Source organism: Schistocerca piceifrons, chromosome 5 (genome assembly GCF_021461385.2).
Source record: "Schistocerca piceifrons isolate TAMUIC-IGC-003096 chromosome 5, iqSchPice1.1, whole genome shotgun sequence".
Classification (NCBI taxonomy): Eukaryota; Metazoa; Arthropoda; class Insecta; order Orthoptera; family Acrididae; genus Schistocerca; species Schistocerca piceifrons.
In genome coordinates, this window is record NC_060142.1 from 491,401,687 (window position 1) to 491,425,452 (window position 23,766).

The following is a 23,766-nucleotide window of genomic DNA, read 5'->3' on the forward strand; positions in this document are numbered from 1 at the left end:
AAATTTTGGAATGGAGGTCAAACCCCAGAGGGGGACCAAGGAATGCCAAAAGGAGGAGATGATTACGCAACAAAGCCAGAGTGTAAAACCAACAGAACCAGGAGGATAGCGGGGGCCAACATAAGCAAGGACACCAATAGAGGGAGAGGAGAGGGCGAGGGGAAAGGGGTATGGAGGGGAAAGGAGGGGAAGGGAAAGGAAATGCAGCCCGGGAGAGAAAGAAGGCTGCAATGGCTCGGGGCCCCGTGCTCGCCACGCACGTATCCACGAAAGAGTTGTGGACCCCCTGGGGGGCAGATTGCTGGACACACCGGTACCTCTAATACCCAGTAGCACGTCTTCTTACAGTGATGCATGCCTGCATTCGTCGTGGAATACTATCCACAAGTTCATCAAGGCACTGTTGGTCCAGATTGTCCCACTCCTCAACGGCGATTCGGCGTAGATCCCTCAGAGCGGTTGGTGGGTCACGTCGTCCTTAAACAGCCCAGCCCTTTTCACTCTATCCCGGGCATTGTCGATAGGGTTCATCTCTGAAGAACATGCTGGCCACTCTAGCCGAGCGATGTCGTATCCTGAAGGAAGTCATTCACAAGATGTGCACCATGGGGGTGCGAATTGCCGTCCATGAAGACGAATGCCTCGCCAATATACTGCCAATATGGTTGCAGTATCGGTCGGAGGATGGCATTCACGTATCGTACAGTAGTTACGGCGCCTTCCATGACCACCAGCGGCGTACGTCAGCCCCACAAAATGCCACCCCAAAACAGTAGGGAACCTCCTCTTTGCTGCACTCGCTGGACGGTGTGTCTAAGGTGTTCAGCCTGACCGGGTTACCTCCAAAGACGTCTCCGACGATTATCTGGTTGAAGGTACATGCGACACTCATCGGTGAAGAGAAAGTGATGCCAATCCTGAGCAGTCCATTCGGCATGTTGTTAGTCCCATCTGTTCTGCATGCATGCTGTCGTGGTTGCAAAGAAGGACCTCGCTACGGACGTCGGGAGTGAAGTTGCTCATCATGCATCCAATTGCACACAGTTTGAGTTGTAACACGACGTCCTGTGGCTACACGAAAAGCATTAATCAACATGGGGGCGTTGATGTCAGGGTACCCCCGAGCTATAATCCGTAAGTAGCAGTCGTCCATTGCAGTATGCAGTAGTAGTCCTTGGTCGGCCTGAGCGAGGCATCTCATCGACAGTTCCTGTCTCTCTCTGTATCTCCTCCGTGACATCGCTTTGGTTCACTCCGAGACAGGTGAACACTTTCCTGGTTGAGCGCCTTTCCTGAAAAAAAGTATCATTTCGGACGCGATCGAACCGCGGTATTGACCGTCTAGGCATGGTTGAACTACGGACAACACAGTCCAATTTGTACACAATCCAATCTAGCCACTGTCACGAATGAGGATGATGAAATGATGAGTACAACACAAACATCCAGTCCCGGGGCCGGGAATCGAACCCAGGATCCCGTAATACAGAAGCAGCAACGCTAGCCACCTTTTTTTAAAAAAATAGAAGACTATCTTCGCTACCTGGAATCAAATGCGGCGTAGTGACGACTTCAAGTTTCTTTTCTCGAAGAACTGGATTCGATTGAGTCCAGAATCATGTCCGGATTGTCCTGTAAGTCGTTTTCCAGCTTAAGTTTACTATTTCGTCTTCTCGTAACTTCGAGCGCGCCACTCTCCCGACGGTGTACACTTGAAGTTGCACCGTCGTTGTTCCAGATCACATAATGACGAAGGTACTCTACTGTCTTTTTTTTTTTTTTTTTTTTTTTTTTTTTAAGAATTTAACTCTGACAGAAATGGTGGTTTCGGGCATGCCTGTTGGCTAAGACCTAAATGTGCCTTTATATTTCTCGAAAACACAAAACGTTATGCTAAAGGCACTAACCGTGCACCGTGCACTCATGAATAAACAAAAAAAAAGCTTTCTGAAAATTAAAACATAGACGTTATGTGAATGTAAAGGACCTTGAAGATACACCTCTTTCATTTAGGATAAGAGTGCTTGCGTTAAATCAGATTCCTTCTGTAGTGTGAGAACGCAATAAGACACGCCTACATATCTAGACGGCGCTCTTTGCTTTGTCACGCTTTCAAAACTGCCGGCAAGTAGTCACCCATCTGGGCCTCCCATTTTCTTTCTTGGGAAATTTTCGCGTACTCTTGCATGAGACCGTATTGAAATTCGACTAGAGATCTGCTCTTCCACGCCATGCAGAGCTCTACAACTTACCCATGAGCCAATAGGTTCAAAGTCGTTCCTGATTTCGATAAGGCCGTCTTGTGGGAGCGAACAGTTCTTCCAGACCTATACTGTCATCAGCCGTGCGGTTCATGTGGGCCAATTTTTGTCGTGTTCATAGCCAGCCTCGTTAGCGGCGCCACACACAAAACTGTGAAGCAGAGCATCAATAACCTGACAGTCCGCCCCCGGTAGCTGAATGGTCAGCGTGACGGATTGTCAATCCTCTGGGCGTGGGTTCGATTCCCGGCTGGGATGGGGAATTTTCTCCGCCCAGGGACTGGGTGTTGTGCTGTCCCCATTATCAACCTTTCATCCTCCATCGACTGCGGGTCGCCGAAGTGGCGTCAAATCGAAAGACCGGCACCCGGCGAACGGTCTGCCTGAAGGGGGGCCCTAGCCATACGCTTAAATAAATAAATAACCTGACAGCCGAAGCATTGGTCGGTATGTGACAGGCTGGTCTTAAAGAGACGCTCATTTGTGCTTATGGCGTTGTATAAAGCGCAATATCACGTAGCTCTTACATGTTACGGTAAGGTTGTAACATGAATGTTTTACCAAACTCGACTCCAAGTGATTGTAGGGAATTTATTCGCTAATTTGCTCACACACTTATTTTCCGTGAGTACTTTATAAACTTCCTTGCTTGTGTAGTTTCTTTCCCTTTGTCGGATGTAGCTGTTCTCAATAATATATGTTTTAATATGCGACAACCTATAATTTATATGGCCGACCATAACTGGCACCCCGTTGTCTGGAAGAGACACTGCATTCACAAAGTAAACTGTGAGATTTCCATCACCTGCTGCTAGAGCCTTTGCCGTCGGAGATATTAACAGAGCTATGCATTTGTCTCTAACGTTGGTGAGACCTAAACCACTTCTCGTTCGAGGTAGATTCATGGTTAGATAATCTACACTAAGGATTCTCCCTCTCCATAGAAACCGTGTCAGAGCAGGGTCAGTTCGTTTCCCTATTGTTGAAGGGAAAGGGAAAATACTTGCGAGGTAGTACACCTTAGGAAGTATAGCGAGATTTATCAGCGTGATCTTTTGTATCATATCGAGAGAACGGGTGGAATTCTCTCGTAATACCGCTTGTTCAACTGATCCTGTTTCAACGAATCCTGTCCCTCCGCCTAACTGTAAACTGCTAGATTTACTGACATTAATCTTAACTCCAGAACAAGAACTATATGTCTGAATCACGTCCTGTATCTTCATAACATCGGTCGGATCAGTCAAATACACGGCCAGGTCATCAGCGTAACATCTGCAGGCAAATCTGTTGCCTCCAATTTCAATTCCAGGGAGCTTGACAAGTAATGATCGTAAAAGAGGCTCGATTGATAACGAAAACAGCAGCATCGAGAGGGGGCAACCTTGTCGTATCGACGCGAGGAAGGGAATTCTCGCTGTGCATTGGTCATTGACAAGAGTTCTTGAAGTTGCATGAGTGTATAATCTCCTGATGATATCGACGGAAGGAGGTTTAGTTTCCATTTTCGACATGACATGTAGCTGGTAGTTGTGACGGACCCTGTCAAACTCTTTGTCCATGTCTATCGACACGGTAGCCACTCTGCAGTTGGACGCCGAGGCGACAGCCGTTACATCCCGGTATTCTTCCAGCGCTTGCTGTATAGTCCTCCTTGGAACGGCACACGACTGATATTGACCCATAAGGCGACCAGCAATGGTGTTCAATAGACGAAGCAATACCCTAGCAACTATCTTTTAGTCAGCATTTAGGAGCATACAGGACGTATCGTTGACAAATCATCAATACATGCCCTTTTAGGAACAAACACTACAGCTACTTCTAAAAACTCACAGGGAATAGCGGCAGACGTACGTAGTTCGTCGAACAGTCCAGTCAGCGTAATACCGATTAAATTCCAGTACTTTAGGTAAAACTCTACGGGGATTTGTTCCTCGGGCTTCCTTTCAACGCTTCGTACAGTCCTTCTGTAGTGATAGGAGCGTCCAGTTCAGCGTTTTCTGCATCCGTCACAGTCGGGTCAACGCAGTTTAAAAAGATCTCAGTCTTGTCATTGTCGCCAGTATCCCCTTCAGCATACAGTTTCGTAACATAATCATGGGAAAACTTTTTGATGTTCTGCTGGTGGATAAGTTGGATTCCATCATCATTTGGGAGAGAACTTAATGTGGAGCCGGCGTCCTCTTCTGAATTCGGCCAGAAGGTGGAAGACCGCAGTTTTTCCATTCTCAAGGCCGCTGTTGTCTCTCGATCTTATTGTAACTCCCTCTATTCGCTGGCGTTTCAGAGCGGTTATTTTGGCCTTGATCCGTTTTATTCTCATGGTGTGACATGATACATTGGTGGTATCTGCGTATAGTTCCCTTTGTCACTCGAAGTAGAATTCCACTGTGTGTCTTTCCCACGCGTAGTGTTTGAGTAAAGTTCGTATTTTAGGTTTTGCATGTGTTACCCACCATTCTAGTTCTGTAGCGCCGTATATTTCTTAAACACATTTCCCAACCTCGTGTTAACTCCTGCTCAAGTCCAGTGTTCATCAGATATGAGATATTGAATTTCCAGGCGTCCCTACTCTGAAATGTCCTTTGCCTGGGCATGTTAATCGTAGGCACAACTGCCAAATGGTCAGAAAAACTCATTGGAGAAGTTTCAACGCTGAGAACACTATTTTCTAGGCGACGAGAGGCGTAGATGCGGTCTGTCCTACTCATGGAATAGGTAGTAATAAAAGTGAACCCTGAGTTCGCTCTTGGCTAACTTTGCCAGGTGTCGATGAGGTGCAATCCGTTCACTAAGTCTCTCTTAAGTTATGATTGCGCGTTTGGTCGGCGGCGGAAAGAACGTCACCAGCAAGGATGATGTTCTCGTTCGGGAAGTGACTAACTCAATTGTACTTTCCTGAAAGGAGGCAGATCGGTCCAGTCTGGCTTGCGTAAATATTAATAAGCTGAGCTGTGTCAGTTTCGACAGAAATTCCTCTTCCAGTTGCTAACTTTTTAACACCTCTAGGCATAATCCCGTCCTTGAATAACGTGGCAGTGCCGTTTTCAGGTAGTCTATTAAGGATTGTATCCTGCGATGTGTTCCAATCTGACTATTCACACTTCTTGCCACATGACTACGTCTATATTGGGAGCATATATAAAACCACGCAGGCATTCAATTTTTGCCAAGCTAGTGTTTCTCTTCATGTTAACTGTAGCTATACTATACGATTGTCGATCAGTGCTACTACACATTCCTGCCAGGCTTCGATTCACAGTTGTGTGTTAACAGAAGCTATCTTCCACGCCCGCATCAGTTCCACCGAGCTTCAACGGCTCGCGTCCGCCACCTTGTGTTTCCGGCGAATTCCACTCCTCCATATCCTCATGCCTAGGTGAGCTGTCCTGTGGTGTTGCAGGCACGTCCATACTGTTAGGAGCGAGACTGTCTGTACGGCGATCACTCAGTTGTGTGCCAAAAGTTACGGATTCGCTGCTTTGCGATGTGTTACGAAACGTTTCTCCAGAGACAGTAGATTCAGCGTCTGCTGTTTGCGATGGGGGGTCTCGTGTTGGACGGAGTCCCGCTCTTCCTATTCTTCGTGTCTTGCCTTCAGGTGTTGCTGCCACTGCATGGTTTTGAATACCGACGTCCTTATCTTCCTCCCATGCCCCTAGATGGTTGGCTCTCCGTGGTTGCTTTCACCCTTTCCGTGCGTCTGTAGGTTGGTTGTTCGTGTTTGCTGCGCCTTTTTGTATCATTATGGTGTTTGTGGATTCCTCTAATTTTCCTGTTCCCCGATCTGACAGTACAGCTCTTCTTGATTTCTTCGACATTTGTTGATGTTCATCCTGGCTGTGCGATGGCATGTCATGTAGTTTCTGTCGTACCTGCTGCGCTTTTTCTCTCAAGATCGGCGCAATTTTTTCAGCTACTTGATGGGCAATCCTGCGTTTTTTGTTTTCATTTTCGTTGGCGGAACTTGCTGGTGTTTTGTAGTTTGCGATCTGTGCTTCAGTTTCATGTGAAGACTGCTTCTCGTTGTTCGGAGCTACGGTCGTGCCAATGTCTGCCTCGCTTAGTGTCAATGGGATGAGCTGTAACTGTATCTTCTAGAGTTCTTCTGCAGTAGTCGTTCTCATTCGAGTGTCCTCTTCAACGTGGCCTGTAGTGTTATTAATAACTGCCTCTGACGTCGTAACTGGGGTTCCACGAGCTGCTGCGACGTACGTTATCGGTAGCCGTGACGTAGTGGGTGGAACCGGCGCCTCCCCCGTCGGTAGTTGTGTCACTCGGCGCTGGAGACACTGAGCGCGTACGTGTCCTGTGGAGCCACATACAGGGCATGTTCTAGGCTGCCCCTCATAAATAATAATGACTCTACATCCACAGACGTTAACATAGGAGGGAATATGCTTTATCAAGTCAATTTTAACTTGCCGCACTCCATTTAAGAACGGGAATTTATGTGCACCGGACCACTTCACAGCAATGTTACTTAGAATGGTGCCATGAGGCTTCAACAGTGCATTAATCTGTTCTGAGGCTATTTCAAATGGTAGTTCAAAAACTCTAATACTTCTGATTACAAGTCCAGCTACTGCTTTAACGTTGCCGACATTGCCGTCAGAATGTTTGAACTTTAAGTTTTTCCCATATAATTCTACAATTTGGTCACATTTTTCGGGATTATTTAACGTAAGATAGACGGTACTACTACTGGTCGACAGATGAATTCCAATTATATCCTCAGCTGTTAACTTAACTACTTCTTCCAGAAACATAAGCTTCAAAGTAGCTTTCCTTACAGGTTCTGCCATTAGAAGTCGAATCTGATCTGCACGAATAAGTTACGAGCGCTCTACCGCGTTACACTTACCGACAACAGCCCACGGCCGCTAGCAGCGAAAACGTAAACACGGTTCACTTCCGCACGCCACGGCCGCTAAGGGCCGACTGCCCCTAGAGCACGAGCTGCAGACGTCGTTGTTAGTGAAGAACGCAGAGCATCTTCCGTATTATTTTGTACTTTTCCAATAATCTAGTGTGAAACTAGAGATTTGAAGGAAGAACATGTTTTGATGGGTGAGCAGTCTCGGCGGTTCCTGCACTGAGAACTAATGGAGCGGGGGACTGCATGGGAGGCACGCCAAATGGGACACACACACAACGCAACTTAGCCGTTACACGTTTCTTGGGGAGCCAGGGGGCTGGTGCGCTTGCCTAGCTAATATTGTGTAGGGTTCCCGCGATCACGCGGGGATCTCGCAGCGCTGCGTGAGCTCCACTAATGTCTGGGGTGGAGTTGGGGGGGGGGGGGGGGGGGAGTGGATGATGCTGATTCCTTGAGCACTGCTGGCGGTTGGGCATCGTGGATCCATCAGCTGGTCAATTCATCAACGTCCCAACTGGTATGGGTTTAATGTTAATATACCGGTATATCGCGAGGTGGCAAGTTTCGCCTGCGCGAGCGAAATATTTATTCCTTGAAAAGTAAGGAAATCGGAATGTGACGGGACTTTGTTACGAGACAGAACAACAAAAGAACGTGTAGGAAGTGTTTGCAATGAAACAGTCATTGTTAGCCACCATAATGTATGTTTTGTGTTTTTTGAGATTCACAAGTGATATGTAATATTAATGTGGAGTTTTGTAACGGCCATAATAAAGCCTGTTGCATTTAAAAGGCAATTTTGCGTATTTAATTTTGATCAAAGGATTCTGTGATCAACTGTTATGTACTACAAGCTTGTATAGGACTTCGAACATTTGGTGGTCGATGTTTGCTGTAGAACCTGCTTCAATAACACGGTCAAAAGCAAAGAAAAATGTTTTCTCTGCTAAAACGAACGCATTTCACTCCCATACAATCATCGAATGACCAAATGCAAATGGCAGTGTTCCAATTCAGGAAGATCCTATAGAAGTTTTCTTTCTCTTACATTTCAAGAATTTTACGTGCAACCGTCGGAGTCGGCAGCTGCTTCTGCATCACGAGAGTAACTTGTCTACGTGTACAAAATTACGTACGCCGTGGGAGAAGTCGATGCCGCTCGGAATACTGTCCTTTACAGACATACAAACAGAGTTACTGCACACGTTGCTTCTATAACAACGAGTTTAATAATACCAGCTTAAAATATTAATTTCTTCATTTGAGCAGTAATACTTTAGGTGCCACATTGTCCTTCTGGAATTGTCCAAGTCCGTCGGAATGCACAATGCACAATGGACAAGAATGGATGCTGGTTATCATACAGGTTCCTTATGTACTTGTCACCTATCTACTTGTATCAGGGGTCCCAAATCACTCCAACCGCACACGCCCCACACCATTTTAAAGCCTCCACCAGCTTGAATAGTTCCCTGCTTACATGCAGGGTCCATGGATACATGAAGTTGTCTCCATACCCGTACACGTCCATCCGCTCGATACATTTTGAAACGAATCTCGTCCGACCAGGCAATATGTTTCCAGTCATCAACAGTCCAATGTCGGCGTTGACGGGCCAAGGCAAGGCGTAAAGCTTTGTGTCGTGCAGTCATCAAGGTTACGCGAGTGGGCGTTTTGCTCCGAAAGCCCAAATCGATGATGTTTCGTTGAATGGTTCGGACGCTGACACTTGTTGATGGCCCAGCATTAAAATCTGCAGCAATTTGCGGAAGGGTTGCACTTCTGTGTCCGCAGCTCGTAGTCGCGCGGTAGCGTTCTCGCTTCCCACGCCCGGGCTCCCGGGTTCGATTCCCGGCGGGGTCAGGGATTTTCTCTGCCTCGTGATGACTGGGTGTTGTGTGTTGTCCTTAGGTTAGTTAGGTTTAAGTAGTTCTAAGTTCTAGGGGACTGATGACCATAGATGTTAAGTCCCATAGTGCTCAGAGCCTTTTGAACCATTTTTTGCACTTCTGTGACGTTGAACGATTCTCTCCAGTCGTCGTTGATCCCGTTCTTGCAGGATCTTTTCCGACCGCAGCGATGTCGGAGATTTGATGTTTCACCGGATTCCTGATAATCACGGTACACTCTTGAAATGGTCGTACGAGAATGTCCCCACTTCATCGCTACCTCGGAGATACTGTGTCCCATCGCTCGTGCGCCGACTATAACACCGCGCGCCGGCCGGTGTGGGCGAGCGGTTCTAGGCGCTTCACGCTGGAACCGCGCGACCGCTACGACCGCAGGTTCGAATCCTTTCTCGGGCATGGATATGTGTGATGTCATTAGGTCAGTTGGGTTTAAGTAGTTCTAAGTTCTAGGAGACTGATGACCTCAGATGTAAAGTCCCATAGTGCTCAGAGCCATTTGATTCATTTATAACACCGCGTTCAAACTCACTTAAATCTTGATAGCCTGCCATTGTAGTAGCAGTAACCGATCTAACAATTGCGCCAGATACTCGTTGTCTTATATAGGCGTTGTTGACAGCAGCGCCGTATTCAGCCTGTTTACATATGTCTGTATTTGAATACGCATGCATATACCAGTTTCTTTGACGCTTCAGTATATTTTATCGCTGGATTTCCATGCTTGTTGCTCTAAGGCACTGAAAATAGTAAAGATGTGCTGCGCTCACATCGGTTTAGCATATTCAAAGGTAAGCTATATTGTTGCCGTTGCGAATGTTTCAGAAATAGCCAGAAGTAGCTGATTTATGAACTTTTAGCGCACTAAACTGTAGTTGTATCGGGAAAGAAATTTATTGACTTCTGCCGGCTTTTTAGGCGGGTAAATAGTAATGAAACTCTATAGGGCAAAAAATACAAGCTTTTGACAGCTGCAGTCGCTCCAAGCGACAGGACTGTAGTGACACGAACGAAATCAGGTAAGCTGAGAAAAAGCTTGGAGTTGCTTTGGAACATCATTGTTGGCACTAATTGGAAACTGTATTTAAAATTGTATCCCGTTTTCTGTTAATTGCTATACATAATAATAAAATGTCAGAGCAATATAACATGTGACGTTCATAGTAGCGAAGGGGTAATCCTAACATCTTAAATGTTCTTAGATGGGAAATGAATTGTAACCTGACTTGTTTGAGCTTAAAAGGAACTGGCAAGTATTTCTTCATGAATTGTACCGATTGCAGTATGTTTCACGAGTTTCTTTGCTAATTTTTAGCCTAATTTTAACATTCATAGCTAGACCGGCTTTTATATTCATGAAGGTTAGCTGCTACTTCTTTTTATAAACTCTCTTATGGCCTTGAACCTGCTTCTTTGCCTTGCGTGAACCTTTCATCTTCATCTATTCTGTTTTCCAGGTATCAAAATGTGTTTATCTTGAAGTGTGTATTTTCCCCCTGTGACATTCAGTTCTTCTGCAAGTCCACCTGTGGTGCTTTCTTCTTATTTAGCCTACATCCATTTCTTAAATTTACACGTAGCACAAGTTACCTTGTAAGATCGTTAAACACAATTCCTGCTCACTTTCGGCTTTGTACCATCACTACATCCTCAGCGTTGTACTAATTATCTATTCATAATTAATATCAACATTTCTGTATTTCCCTAATTCCCCTTCTGGGGAGGGGAAAATAAAGATTATTCCATGGCGAAAAACTCAATGCATGCACATCGTTCCGCAAAACACCTTCACACCACTAGTGAGACTTTATCTAACTCTTCGTTTTTACTCGCATAACATAGTGAATTGCGACCCAAAAAATTGCGTTGCTTTCATGAAATTTTTATGGCCTGCTAATTATCTACATCTGCATCTACATTATTAGAGGGTCCATCGAACTAACTACAAGCTGCGTCTCTACCGTTCCACTCTCCAAAACAGCGCTGGAAAAACGAACACCTAAATCATTCCGCGCGAGTTCTGATTTCTGATATTTTATTATAAAGATCGTTTCTCTTTATTAGCTCAGAGCCAACAAAATTTTTTCACGCTCTGAGGAGAAAGTTGGTGATTGTAAATTCATGAGAAGGTCCCGCCGCACAGTGGGCCAGAATCTTGAAAACGTGGCCAAAAAGGAAAAAAAAAGTTTAAAGATGGGGATTTTGGACTATCAGGTTGGCAGCAGCAATGCTGGGACAACTGAATGCCGGCTGTGCGGACGACCAGATGTTCATTTGTTCGGTCATGTCTCAGGTCAAATACGGCAGTTCATTGTTAGCGTGCGCACAGCTGGCCAGGCTACAAAAACAGTCGTGTTGTTGAAGGAAGTTATTTATGTTTTGTGCAAGTGAAACCAGTACTTTCAATACGGAATGTATTCCAGGAGGTATGTACTAGTGAAAAAACACTTATATCACTATTAAATCATCAATTATGCACGTTTACATTTCAATTAACGTACTACAGGGAAATGAATGACAAAATCGTAAAATGCGCTTAAAAAATAGAGATAAGATAGAGATAAGTTACGAATTCCACGACATTCAGCTTTCTTTTGCGCTGTGTACGCAAGTATATATTATTACCTTTGTAAATTGAGCTTCAAATCCTGCAACTAGTTGCGACTCTGGCTTTGAGCCACGTTTTAAGCGACACTTGCAAAATGTCATTGTTCAGACATCTTCGAAAATGACAGTAGAATCAATTAATTATGAGTTTTATTTGTACAATTTTAATTACAATCGACACGTAGAAGCATTGTAAAGAATAAAATAATTAGAAAAATGACGAAAAGTGTAAGAAATTTTTTTTTAAATTTCAGTTTCATCTGATCCAGCGTATTCCAGAATCGGATTTTCGAGGAAAGATATTTTTCTAATAACAAAAGAGTATTTGTCAAATGATTTGGAAGGGGTCATAGAACATTTGGAAAGGTCATTGACAGAAAAAAGTGGACATACAATTAAAATTCCATATGATATGAGGCCTACCATTTCGATTTTGTTAACAAAGTTAAGAAGCAAGTACAAGGAAGCAACTCGGCGACAAGGATATTTTTTCAAGAAGAACGAAACCTGGTTAAATACAATAGTATATATTCCGATTGATTCGAAACCTGCAAGAGTGACTAAATCAACAGGCCGACCTGCCACAAAATTTGAAACATTATCTGATAGGTCTAAAAGAAGAAGAACTGAGGAGATTCGTACGAAGTTCAGTCCTGTCGAATTATCGTTCGCCACGCAAATGAGTCTTCGATCTTCGGGGCACCCAGATGCTGCGAAGATTGTGAAAGACGTCACACTCTCAAGTCCATCCAAGGTGAAAAAATACAAGGCAGGCTTGCGATTTTCATCATCGCCATCCTCATATGATGCAAATGAAGGTCTAGCACTCCTTTTCGACTTGAAATTGTCAAAAGAATCTTACCAGCATTTGAGAAAAGGGGTTAAAGGAAAAGGCTTAAACACACTATATCCACCGTATTCAACTGTTTTGGTAGCAAAAAAAGCTTGCTGCCCTCCAGACGTAACCCTCACTTTTACCGAATCAAAAGCTGACGTACGGTTGCAAGCTTTGTTAGACCACACTGTTCAACGTGTTCTACTGCTGAAACGAGACGATATTTTACATATGAGTGATTCGGAAATGTCTAATATGGCCCTTATTTGTAAGTGGGGCTTTGACGGAACCTCCGGGCAAAGCATGTATAAAATGAAGTTTTCAGATTCGAGTATTTCAGTTGCAACTTTATTTTTCACTTCGCTTGTTCCACTGAAACTTGCAGGTGTAAATGAAGAAACTAAAGAAGAAAAGATCTTATGGATTAATCTGAAGCCGTCTTCAACCCTCTTTTGCAGACCACTGAAGTTAGAATTTACAAAGGAAACAGAGCAAACGTCTTTAAATGAGAAAGCGTATTACGACAAACAGATCGAACAACTCCAGTCATTCGAAACAGTTATTCATGGGAAAGACATTTCCATTAAATACAATTTAAGCATGACCATGGTAGATGGTAAAGTGTGCAATGCTATCACCAACACGAAATCTGCGCAACGGTGCTATCTCTGCAAGGCTACGTCTGCCCAATTTAATAACATTGACGATGTTTTGAAAAAACAAGTTACCACCGATTATCTGCAGTACGGACTATCAACTCTTCACGCCTGGATTCGATGTTTTGAATGTTGCATTCATTTGGCATACCAAATGAAAACAAAAAAGTGGCAGGCACGTAAAGCGGATGATAAAGAGGAAAAAACCAATACTGAAAGCCAACATTCAAAAAGCTTTCAAAGAGCAGCTTGGAATTGTAATTGACATGCCGAAGCAAGGGTTTAGCAGTACGAATGACGGAAACACCGCTCGACGATTTTTGGAAACACTCCAACATCAGCGCTGATAACTGGAGTTTCCGATGAACTAATCGACCGTTTCCATATAAGTTTGCAGACGATTCCGGGCGGACGTCAGATCGACGTTGAAAAGTTTCGTGGATACGCCTTAGCAACTGCCGGGCACTACGTGAAAGAATGCCCCTGCTACAATATGCCAACAGCAGTCCATAGATTGTTGATTCACGGTCCAGACATTATTTCTTCGGCCATTTTACCCATCGGTCAACTATCGGAGGATGCTCAGGAATCAACCAATAAGTTGATAAAGCAATATCGCCTGAGTTTTTCTCGAAAGTTTTCAAGAGTTAAGACTATGGAAGACGTGTTCAGGAGATTGTTGGCAACGACAGACCCCTACGTTTCTTCCTTACGCAAATCTTCGCCGAAGAAACTGAAGAGTTTGTCGCCAGAAGCCGTTGCCCTCTTAGTTCCTGTGGCAGAAGACTATGAAGATTCAGATGCAGATAATGAGGAAACAGTGTTTGAGAATGATGACGATTCAGTTGAAGCAGAAGATGAAAAAGAATAAGAAAATGAAAACTTGTAAATTAAGTTATAAAAAATTTACAAAATAAATAATTGTAATTAAAATGAAATAATTTTTTGTAATATTTTACACTATCTTGTAACCTATATTTGGTCCTTTCTTCGAGTTTTCCACTTTTTTGGTTTATTTTTTAAGCATTAACTACAATAACCCCTAAATACTGACTTTTATATGAATAAAAATATATAAATATAAATAAATATAAAGACATAGATTTTGACCGCCATCTTGGATACACCATTTTCAAATTTTTTGAACACTGTCATCATCAGTAACCTCGATAATTCCCTAAAAATTACTTTTATACGTAAAAAACGGTATTAGTGTACATAGAGCCTGCCATCTTGTGTCCGCCATTTTCTTTTTTTTTTTTTACTTTTTGATATCATATTCTTAATCAGAAACTCCGTAAACCCTTACATACTACGTTTGGTACAAATTGAACAACTACTTATATTTTGAACAGCTTTTTGGGATTCTGACCGACTGTGCGCCGCAGCGAAAAACGCCCTTGGTATTATGACTGTCACCCCAATTCGTGCATCATATCCGTGGTATACTCTCCCGTATTTCGTGATAATACATAACGAGCTGTCCTTCTTTGAACTTTTTCGATGTCCTCCGTCAATCCAATCTGATATGGATCCCACACGGCACAGCAATACTCCAGAATAGGGCGGACAAGAGTAGTGTAAGCAATCTCTTTAAGTAGACTTGTTGCATGTTCTATGCGTTCTGCAAATAAATCGTAGATTTTGATCGCTTTGTCAACAACGTTATCTATGTGATCGTACCAACGCAAAGTATTCGTAATTGTAGTCCCTAAGTATTTAGTTGACTTGACAGCCTTTAGATTTGTGTGATTTATCGTGTAACGGAAATTTAATGGATTTTCTCAGTGCTCATATGGATGACTTCATGATTTAGAGTCAATTGCCATTTGTTGCACCATACAGATATCTCGTCTAAACCATTTTGCAATTCGATTTGATCATCTGATGACATTTCATGATGGTAAATCACAGTATCATCTGCTAACAATCGAGAAGGACTGTTCAGATTGTCCCTTAAACCGTTTATGTAGATAAACGGCAACAAAGGGCCTATAACAAAAATGGTTCAAATGGCTTCAAATGGCTCTGAGCACCATGGGACTTAACATCTGAGGTCATCTGTCCCCTAGAACTTAGAACTACTTAAACCTAACTAACCTAAGGACATCAGATATCCCTGCCCGAGGCAGGATTCGAACCTGCGACCGCAGCGATCGCGCGGTTCCAGATTGAAGCGCCTAGAACCGCTCGGCCACTTCGACCGGGGCCTATAACACTTTATTGTGGGACACCAGATATTACTTCTGTTTTACTCGATGACTTTATGCCAGTTATTACGAACTGTGATTCGTCTGATAGCAATTCAAGAATACAGTCACGCAACTGAGACGATACTCCATCGGCAGTAATTTAGGAAAAAGTCGCTTGTGCGGAACAGTATCAAAAGCCTTTTGGAAATCTAAAAATATGGAAACTATTTGATGTCCCCTGTCGATAGCGTTCGTAACGTGGTGAGAATAAAGAGCTAGGTGTGTTTAACAAAAACTATATTTTCTGAATCCGTGTTGACTATTTGTCAATACATCGTTTTCTTCGAGGTGATCCATAATGTTCGAGAACTGCTGCCCGTCGACGTTAGTGATGTGGGTCTGTAATTCAGTGGATTACTCCCATTTCCTTTTTTGGGTATCGGTGTGACTTGTGCAATTTTACAGTCTCTGCGTACGGATCTTTCTACGAACGAGCGGTTGTATATGATCGCTAATTATCTGACAGGTAATTACCTGACAGGTACACAGTCCGGACCGGACGCCTTGCTTTCATTAAGTTATTTAAGCTGCTTCGCTGCACGAAAGATGTCTTCTTCTGGGTTACACTCATGTTGGCAGTTGTTCTTGTTTCGAATTCTGGAACATTTTCTTCGTCTTCTTTTGTCAAGGAATTAAGGAAAACTGTTTTTAGTAACTCTGCTTTAGTGGCGGTGTGATCAAAAAAATCACCATTGTTATTCCATAGTGAAGGTATTGATCACGTCTTGACACTGATGTATTTTACATACGACCGAAATCTCTTTGGGTTTTCTGCCACATTTCGAGACAAAGTTCCGTTGTGGAAACTGTTAAAGACATCTCGAATTGAAACTCAATCTGAATTTCGGGTTTCTGTAAAACTTCGCCAATGTTGGGAAGCTTACATTCTTTTAAACTTGGAATGCTTTTTTCGTTGCTTCTGCAATTGTGTTCTGACTGTTTTGTATACCTGGGGGAAATCAGTACCATCCGTTATTAATTTATTCGTTATATATCTCTGAACTGCTGTCGATAATATTTCTTTAAATTAAAACCACATCTGGTCTGCAGCACAAACTGTATTTAATCTATACTTTCTAAACACCGTTAGGTCCTTTGTAAAAATTTCGGCTGAACGTATTTCCGGCTTTAGCCAGTTTTCACTACCTACAACGATTTGAGATTCAGTGCTCTCAGTGCTTTTGTTGTTCTCCAACACGGCTGCGACAGTTTACAACTACAATATTAAGTGTCCCTATGTCCACCCTCTTCCTGTGTTCGTCCTGCAGCCTTTGAAACTGAAGTCCTTTCTGAATGTTCCCGAGACCCTCTGTCCTAAAAAACTGAAGAGTCCCTCCCACACAGTCCTCACTACCCGTGTAGTCTCTAGCGTCATGTAGTGGGCTCCTGACACATTTAGTGGAACCAGAAAACACACCACCCTATGGCGCAAGTCGACAAATCTGCAACCTACACAGTCGCAGAAGCGTATGAGCCTTTGAATTAGACACTCCACTCGGCTCTGAGCCAAGGAAGCACAGTTGATTGTCTCAAAGACACTACAGAAGGCGAATCCCCCCCCCCCCCACTTATCAGGCTGGCAGTCTTTACTACTTCAGCTAGCCATCCGGAATTGGAATCTCTTCAGATCTAAAGCGACATATATCGTTAGTACCAACATGAGCGCCGGCCGGAGTGGCGGCCAAGCGGTACTAGGCGCTACAGTCTGGAACTGCGAGACCGCTACGGTCGCAGGTTCGAACCCTGCCTCGGGCATGGATGTGTGTGATGTCCTTAGGTTAGTTAGGTTTAAGTAGTTCTAAGTTCTAGGGGACTGATGACCTCAGCAGTTAAGTCCCATAGTGCTCAGAGCCATTTGAACCATTTGGACCAACGTGAGCCACCATATACAGCTGGCTGCACCCTGTGGTCTTCATAGCATCCACAAACACTCGTCTACATTTGAATGACTCCTCCCACTATCCACACAGAGTGCACATTGGATTCTTTCCCGTCCATCGCAGCCATATCATTAAGGGGCCCTACTGATGGAGCTCCAAATTGCCAGGCATCCCAGCCTCTCTGAATGCCAAAACGTTGCAGGACGGGAACATTCGTCTGGATAAGGGAGAGCGACTTCATCGGGACTTGGTCAGCCTCAGATAACGCCTGAAACCTATCCGTAAGAAGAAACGGGCAGGCCCTCCCATCGGCCCGTCGGAAAGCCTTTCACTGCCAGCCACACCTTGGAACGACCTCTCACTCGACCATGTGTAAAGTATCAACCTCAGTGCAGGCAGTACCTGGAGCGGCCACAGTAGTGGACCGACTTGGGGACACGTGGGTCGTGTTTGGTGTCCCTCGAATCGCCCCGTCCAGCCCTCCACAGTGTTGCCCATTGGCAACAGCCTCAAGCAGCGTTAATAATTTCTTGGCAATTTATACACAGCTATCTTAATTATATACAAAAAGATGTGCATATTTCCTCAGTCAATCCAGTACGTACACACAAAAATAGGCATGTGTGTTTACTTTTCTTTTTTGATGAAACTGAAGTACGAAACCAAGTATTAGTACTTTAGTAGGTACGGAGTGAAAAGCTGTCGACTGACATGCTTACTTGCATTCGAGTAACGGTCAGCCATTTACACATTAGTAACATTATGAAAGGTGGTAAAGATTTTGCCAATCTCGTTAAGCGTAAAAGTTCTAGTGACAAGAGGATTGAATAGAAAAGCTAGACATTTTCTCGCAAGACTAAAAGTGTAATTACGCTAAAATTAGGATTTAAAAAAAAAATCCTATACTAATTATTCACATTTTTCTCAGAATTCCTTGCAGATCGAAAAAGTGATATATTTGACAGCTGCAGATATTTATAGTGTCATAATATGTCCGAAATACGACAACATTTTTATTTTGAATGTGGTTTTGGATTTCATTTGCACAACGCACAATCATTTCACAGTGTTTATACAGGCCAACCACTTGGCAGCACTGCAGTAGCGAACCTGCAGAAAAACTGTGGCAGCTTCGTGACTCAAGAATGACTGAGAACAAGAATAATTTATTGGAATAAGACTGTCTGGAATATTACATTCATTATAGTCGTGCCGTTCAATTGCGGTGTCGTTAGTTTGTACACTTTTTTACAAATTAACAATTCTGATTATGTAACGATAGTTATTGTGTGGAACTAACGCGGTCACAAAAAAAATCATAGAAGTGCCACCTAAAGGAGAGGTCTACAGCCAGAGTTATAGAAAAGAGCGAGAACACTACGTGGGGTTCAAGCACTGATTGAAGCCTGTCCTAGGTAACTCAACTATAGTCTATTATAACTACTTCCAGTTCGAAACGTATGCAAAAATTCAAGATTTGAAGAAGCATTTGGAAATGAAACAACATAGAGCTAAATATGAACTTATTTCTCAAAACAAGCAATTGGCATTTTCTTCAGTACCAGTGAAAACATGTAATTCTTGTGCAAGAGCTAACTGTACCTTTGCTTTGTGCATTGCTGGACGTAGCTCAGTTTCCAACATCGATCACTTGAGTGACGTGTGTAAAATTGCATTAAGGATTCGAAATCGACAAACGGCACGAAATTACATAGAAACAAATGCACAGAACCAATAAATTATGTTCTAGCACCTTATTTCAATATGGGACTCTTAAGTGACATAGAAGATCAAAAACATAGTTTGTAATGAGCTGGATCAACAGATGTCTGCATCTGGAAATATCTCGCGATCGTCGTAAGATATTTTAGTTTAAAACAAAAAAAATAGTGTTTGCGTTTTTAGCTTTGCTGTCGCTGGAGAATTATGCTGCCGTTGGAACGGTATCAGCGCTGACACGGTGTTTAAAAGTTCATGAACTGATACTTCAAAATATAATTCCAAAAGGCATCTATAATGCAGCTGTCCCGGCTGGTTCCAGGCACAGCGTGAATACACTTCTGTAAATGTAACATACTGTCCCACATCCGATTTTGTTACCTTGTGTCTGTCACTCATTACAAGTGGCAGTAACGCACCCATCAGCAATAACTTTGCCACGAAACACCGAGTTCCTGTTCCGTGAAACCTACACGTGGTTCCTATACTCGTCAAAGAGCCAAATTGTGCATAATAATGTTTTTGAGATAATTGAGCAAGAATTTTATCGCAGTGGGATGAATTAAAATTGTATTTTATGGCTTCTATAGAGATCCATGTTACACAGCGGAGATGCTTTATAATATGTACTCAAATGAACAGAATCAACTCTATATGTACATTTTGGAAACTGTTCTTGGTGAAGTACAACATACAATCAAAATCACTGAGAGTGGAAAAGCACACTCCACAAAACTATTAGGTTCCTTGGTGGGATTGCTACGTTCAGTCTGCAGAGACTTCTGTTGCCGACGCTAGCAACGACCGACCAACACTATATAGAGCTCAAAATTAGAGACCACCTCAGTCCCGTCCCCGTCCTGGGATAGCTTTTTGAGTCAAATCTGTGTAACTTCCAGTAAATAATAATGTCAGGATTAAAAATAAACTCCGCCCGAACAGGTCATGAAGGCCCAACGGTACCGACCGGCCGCCGTGTCATCCTCAGCCCACAGGCGCCACCGGATGCGGATATGGAGGGGCATGTGATCAGCACACCGCTCTCCCGGCCGTATGTAATTTTATGAGATCGGAGCTTCTACTTCTCAGTCAAATAGCTCTTCGGTTTGCCTCACAATGGCTGAGTGCGCCCATCTTGCCAAGAGCGATCGGCAGACCGGATGGTCACCCATCCAAGTGCTACTCATCCTGACAGAGCTTAACTTCGGTGATCTGACGGTAACTGGTGTTAGCACTGCGGCAAAGCCATTGGCAATGTCAGGATTGCAGGAATAAAAAAAACGGTGATTTGATTCTAACATGAAGAAATCCGTAAACGACATTCAACCAAACTTCCTAGCAGATTAAAACTGTGTGCCCGACCGAGACTCGAACTCGGGACCTTTGCCTTTCGCGGGCAAGTGCTCTACCAACTGAGCTACCGAAGCACGACTCACGCCCGGTGCTCACACCTTCACTTCTGCCAGTACCTCGTCTCCTACCTTCCAAACTTTACAGAAGCTCTCCTGCGAACCTTGCAGAACTAGCACTCCTGAAAGAAAGGATATTGCGGAGACATGCCTTACCACAGCCATGTCTCCGCAATATCCTTTCTTTCAGGAGTGCTAGTTCTGCAAGGTTCGCAGGAGAGCTTCTGTAAAGTTTGGAAGGTAGGAGACGAGGTACTGGCAGAAGTGAAGCTGTGAGTACCGGGCGTGAGTCGTGCTTCGGTAGCTCAGTTGGTAGAGCACTTGCCCGCGAAAGGCAAAGGTCCCGAGTTCGAGTCTCGGTCGGGCACACAGTTTTAATCTGCCAGGAAGTTTCATATCAGCGCACTCTCCGCTGCAGAGTGAAAATCTCATTCTGGTGACATTCAACCAGTTACAAAACTTTAGAAAAAAAGGCTCTCTTGAGTGAGGAAGAAACTTCGAAGCAATGAAAAGAGACTTCATTAATTGATGAAGAGTTGACAAAATCTTGCAGCAATGGGAAACTATTCACTTCGTTGATTGGAATCCACTAAATGGGAACACTATTAGCTTCTAGGCTAAAGTAGAAGAACATAAAAACGTGACTGTAGTAAACATCTTCCAGGATTTAAGTGATTTCGCTGTTCCGTCCCTCCCACATTCTAACGCCGAAATGGTGTTTAGCTCCATCAGTATTGTGAAAAATAAACTTCGAAATAAACTGTAAATGCTCTTTACTCTCAGAAACCAACATAAGATGTAAACCATGAGTCGCTCGACTTACGATCTCCCAAGATGATATTATTAACCAAGTCGGTAAAGGAAGACCAACAGAAACTGGAGAGGATTTAACTTCTTCTTCAACTGATGCAATTGATGATCCTGGAGACCTTACACGATTTTGAAATTTAGGTTGAAGCTTCTAGCTAACAATTAGACCAATCAATTAATGAAACATTTAACGGCATTGTTTTCGAATTTATTTTTTTCAGATTTTTGTTATTGTGCAGATGATGAACTAATGTTTTTGTTAAAAACAACAACGCACTTTCACTATCATATGTCAAGGTGTTAATGTGATTTTTAGTCTTTCATACCAAGTTTGAAAAATATCGCTAGAATAAAGCAAAGAGCAGAAAATAAATATAATTTCCCGCCCTTTATATTATCTTTGCCATAAAGGAAGTTTAGCTACGTCTACCGGATTTTTAGTGGAAGTTACTTTACATATCTAGCTGAATTTTTAACACTGGCTCGCGACATTGAATTTCATGCAATGATAACGCTGGAGAACCTACAGTGAGTAAAATATCCTGGTACAATTGAATTCTTTGACGTTCTGCTTCGCCTGTTTCAGTATTCTTTGGTATTAGTCATAGAGCAGGAACATCTATTCAGTACACAGGTGGGCAGAACAAAATTTTTGTCGCTATTTGACAGAGTTCCAATAGTCATATGATTATAGTGTGGCGTAATGTTTACCCATAAGCGCTACGCAGCTTCTGAATGTTTCTACTTCGTTAATACAGACGGATAATGTTTACCAGTAAAGCAGATTTAGTACACGAGTTTCATAGGATAGTTTGGATTCGGTATTTGGAATTAACTTAGTCTAATGACTGGAAGGGATATATCGAAGGGCATTTCATTTGTTTCATACAATTGTCACAGCCCGTATGTCGCTAACTTTATTATTATTATTATTATTACTATGAGAAGGAAAGGGACAGACATCGCAGATTTTTAGGTTTCGTAGCTCACTTCACTTGTATTGTTGAGGCTGTGGCGCTGAATTGAGAAATGGTTTCCTAGTACCACAAAGTGGAAATGCCGCAGCGTCCAGTTTGGAGCTATGAGAAGGCAGCAGATAATCGATTTGTCACAAAGCGAAGTATTTTTACGAACGAAGTTATTCTCTTTTTTACCTTGTGGTACCATATGTTTACTGTTCGTTCGTGCTAGAGAAACTAAAACATTAATGATATATACTCATTCTCCACGTCACGACTGCTCTTTTTTCCTTATCTACTGTTACTACCTTCAATAAGCCCACTGATTTGAGTATCGGTATTATCCGCAGCTAAAGACTCAGACTGCTGTATATAAATCTTATATGCATGTGAAAATTGATCTAAATGTGTATGCATTCAACGGATTGACTAGCAGAATACTTACACATTACCAAATTTCACCACACTTTTTCTCGTACCTAAATATATCTCCTTCTCTCTCTCTCCGTCCGGACAAGCCTTGAAAGGCCCAACGGTACCGACCGGCCGCCGTGTCATCCACAGCCCACAGGGGCATGTGGTCAGCACACCGCTCTCCCGGCCGTATGTCAGTTTACGAGACCGGAGCCGCAACTTCTGTCAAGTAGCTCCTCAGTTTTGCCTCACAAGGACTGAGTGCACCCCGCTTGCCAACAACGCTCGGCACACCAGTTGGACACCCATCCAAGTGCTAGCCCTGCCCGACAGCGCTTAACTTCGGTGATCTGATGGGAACCGGTGTTACCTCTGCGGCAAGGCCGTTGGCAAATGTATCTCCTTAAACCACTTAAATTACCCCTCGGTGTCAACGCTAGTAATACCAACGAATTTCCACGTGCATTACCGAGAGTGGGGGCGGTAGGGGGAAGAGCGTACATTCCCCCAACAAAAAAAATTAAAAAGAAGTAAAAATCGTTAAGTGTTGTTGATTCATATTAACGACATACTTTTTACAGAGATACTGATGTGTAAGTATGGTCCAGTATCTCTGATTTCGTTTAACCCACTCTTAGCAGCATCAAGGCACTTTCAGTAACGTGTATTATGATCGCCATAAAAATGTTTAAAATTCTAATTTCGTTAATTGTTGTTGACTTTAACTCACCGCACACTTTTTATTGAGGTACTGATGTGTAAGTAAGGTCATGAACCTGGAAATACGACATTCATGGGGAATTGTGACATTTAGAATCAATACTTAAATTTTTGGGTTAAGTTTAAATGGAAAATTTAAAACATTTCCGGAATCTGGTCGAAGAATTCATTAAAGACAATAAACGTAGTTTTCAGAATTTCAAAATATAAAAAAAATTGACTTGATTCCAATATTTTCAAAAGGTGGGCTTGAATACTGTTTCGAGATTTAACTCTTTATTACGCCCTGTCCCGATATTAATCAGCACAAAGAGCTTCTTATAGTAAGAAAAGTGTAATTACATCTTCATGATACTTGCTTATGAAAACAGTTTTTTCTCCTGTAACGAATTTCCAATTGCATTTGCAGCCACAACAGCTCAGCACGTTTGTTATTACCAATGAAGAAATGTGCG

At 43.1% G+C, this 23,766-nt stretch overlaps 1 protein-coding gene and 1 pseudogene across 1 annotated transcript in view; both read right to left on the reverse strand.

Moving 5' to 3' along the window:
- LOC124798583 (cytochrome P450 6k1-like) overlaps positions 1–23,766 on the reverse strand; it is a 146,711-nt gene that overhangs the window by 77,865 nt on the left and 45,080 nt on the right. The gene's annotated exons all lie outside the window — the stretch shown is intronic.
- LOC124799477 lies at positions 22,865–22,982 on the reverse strand (annotated as a pseudogene).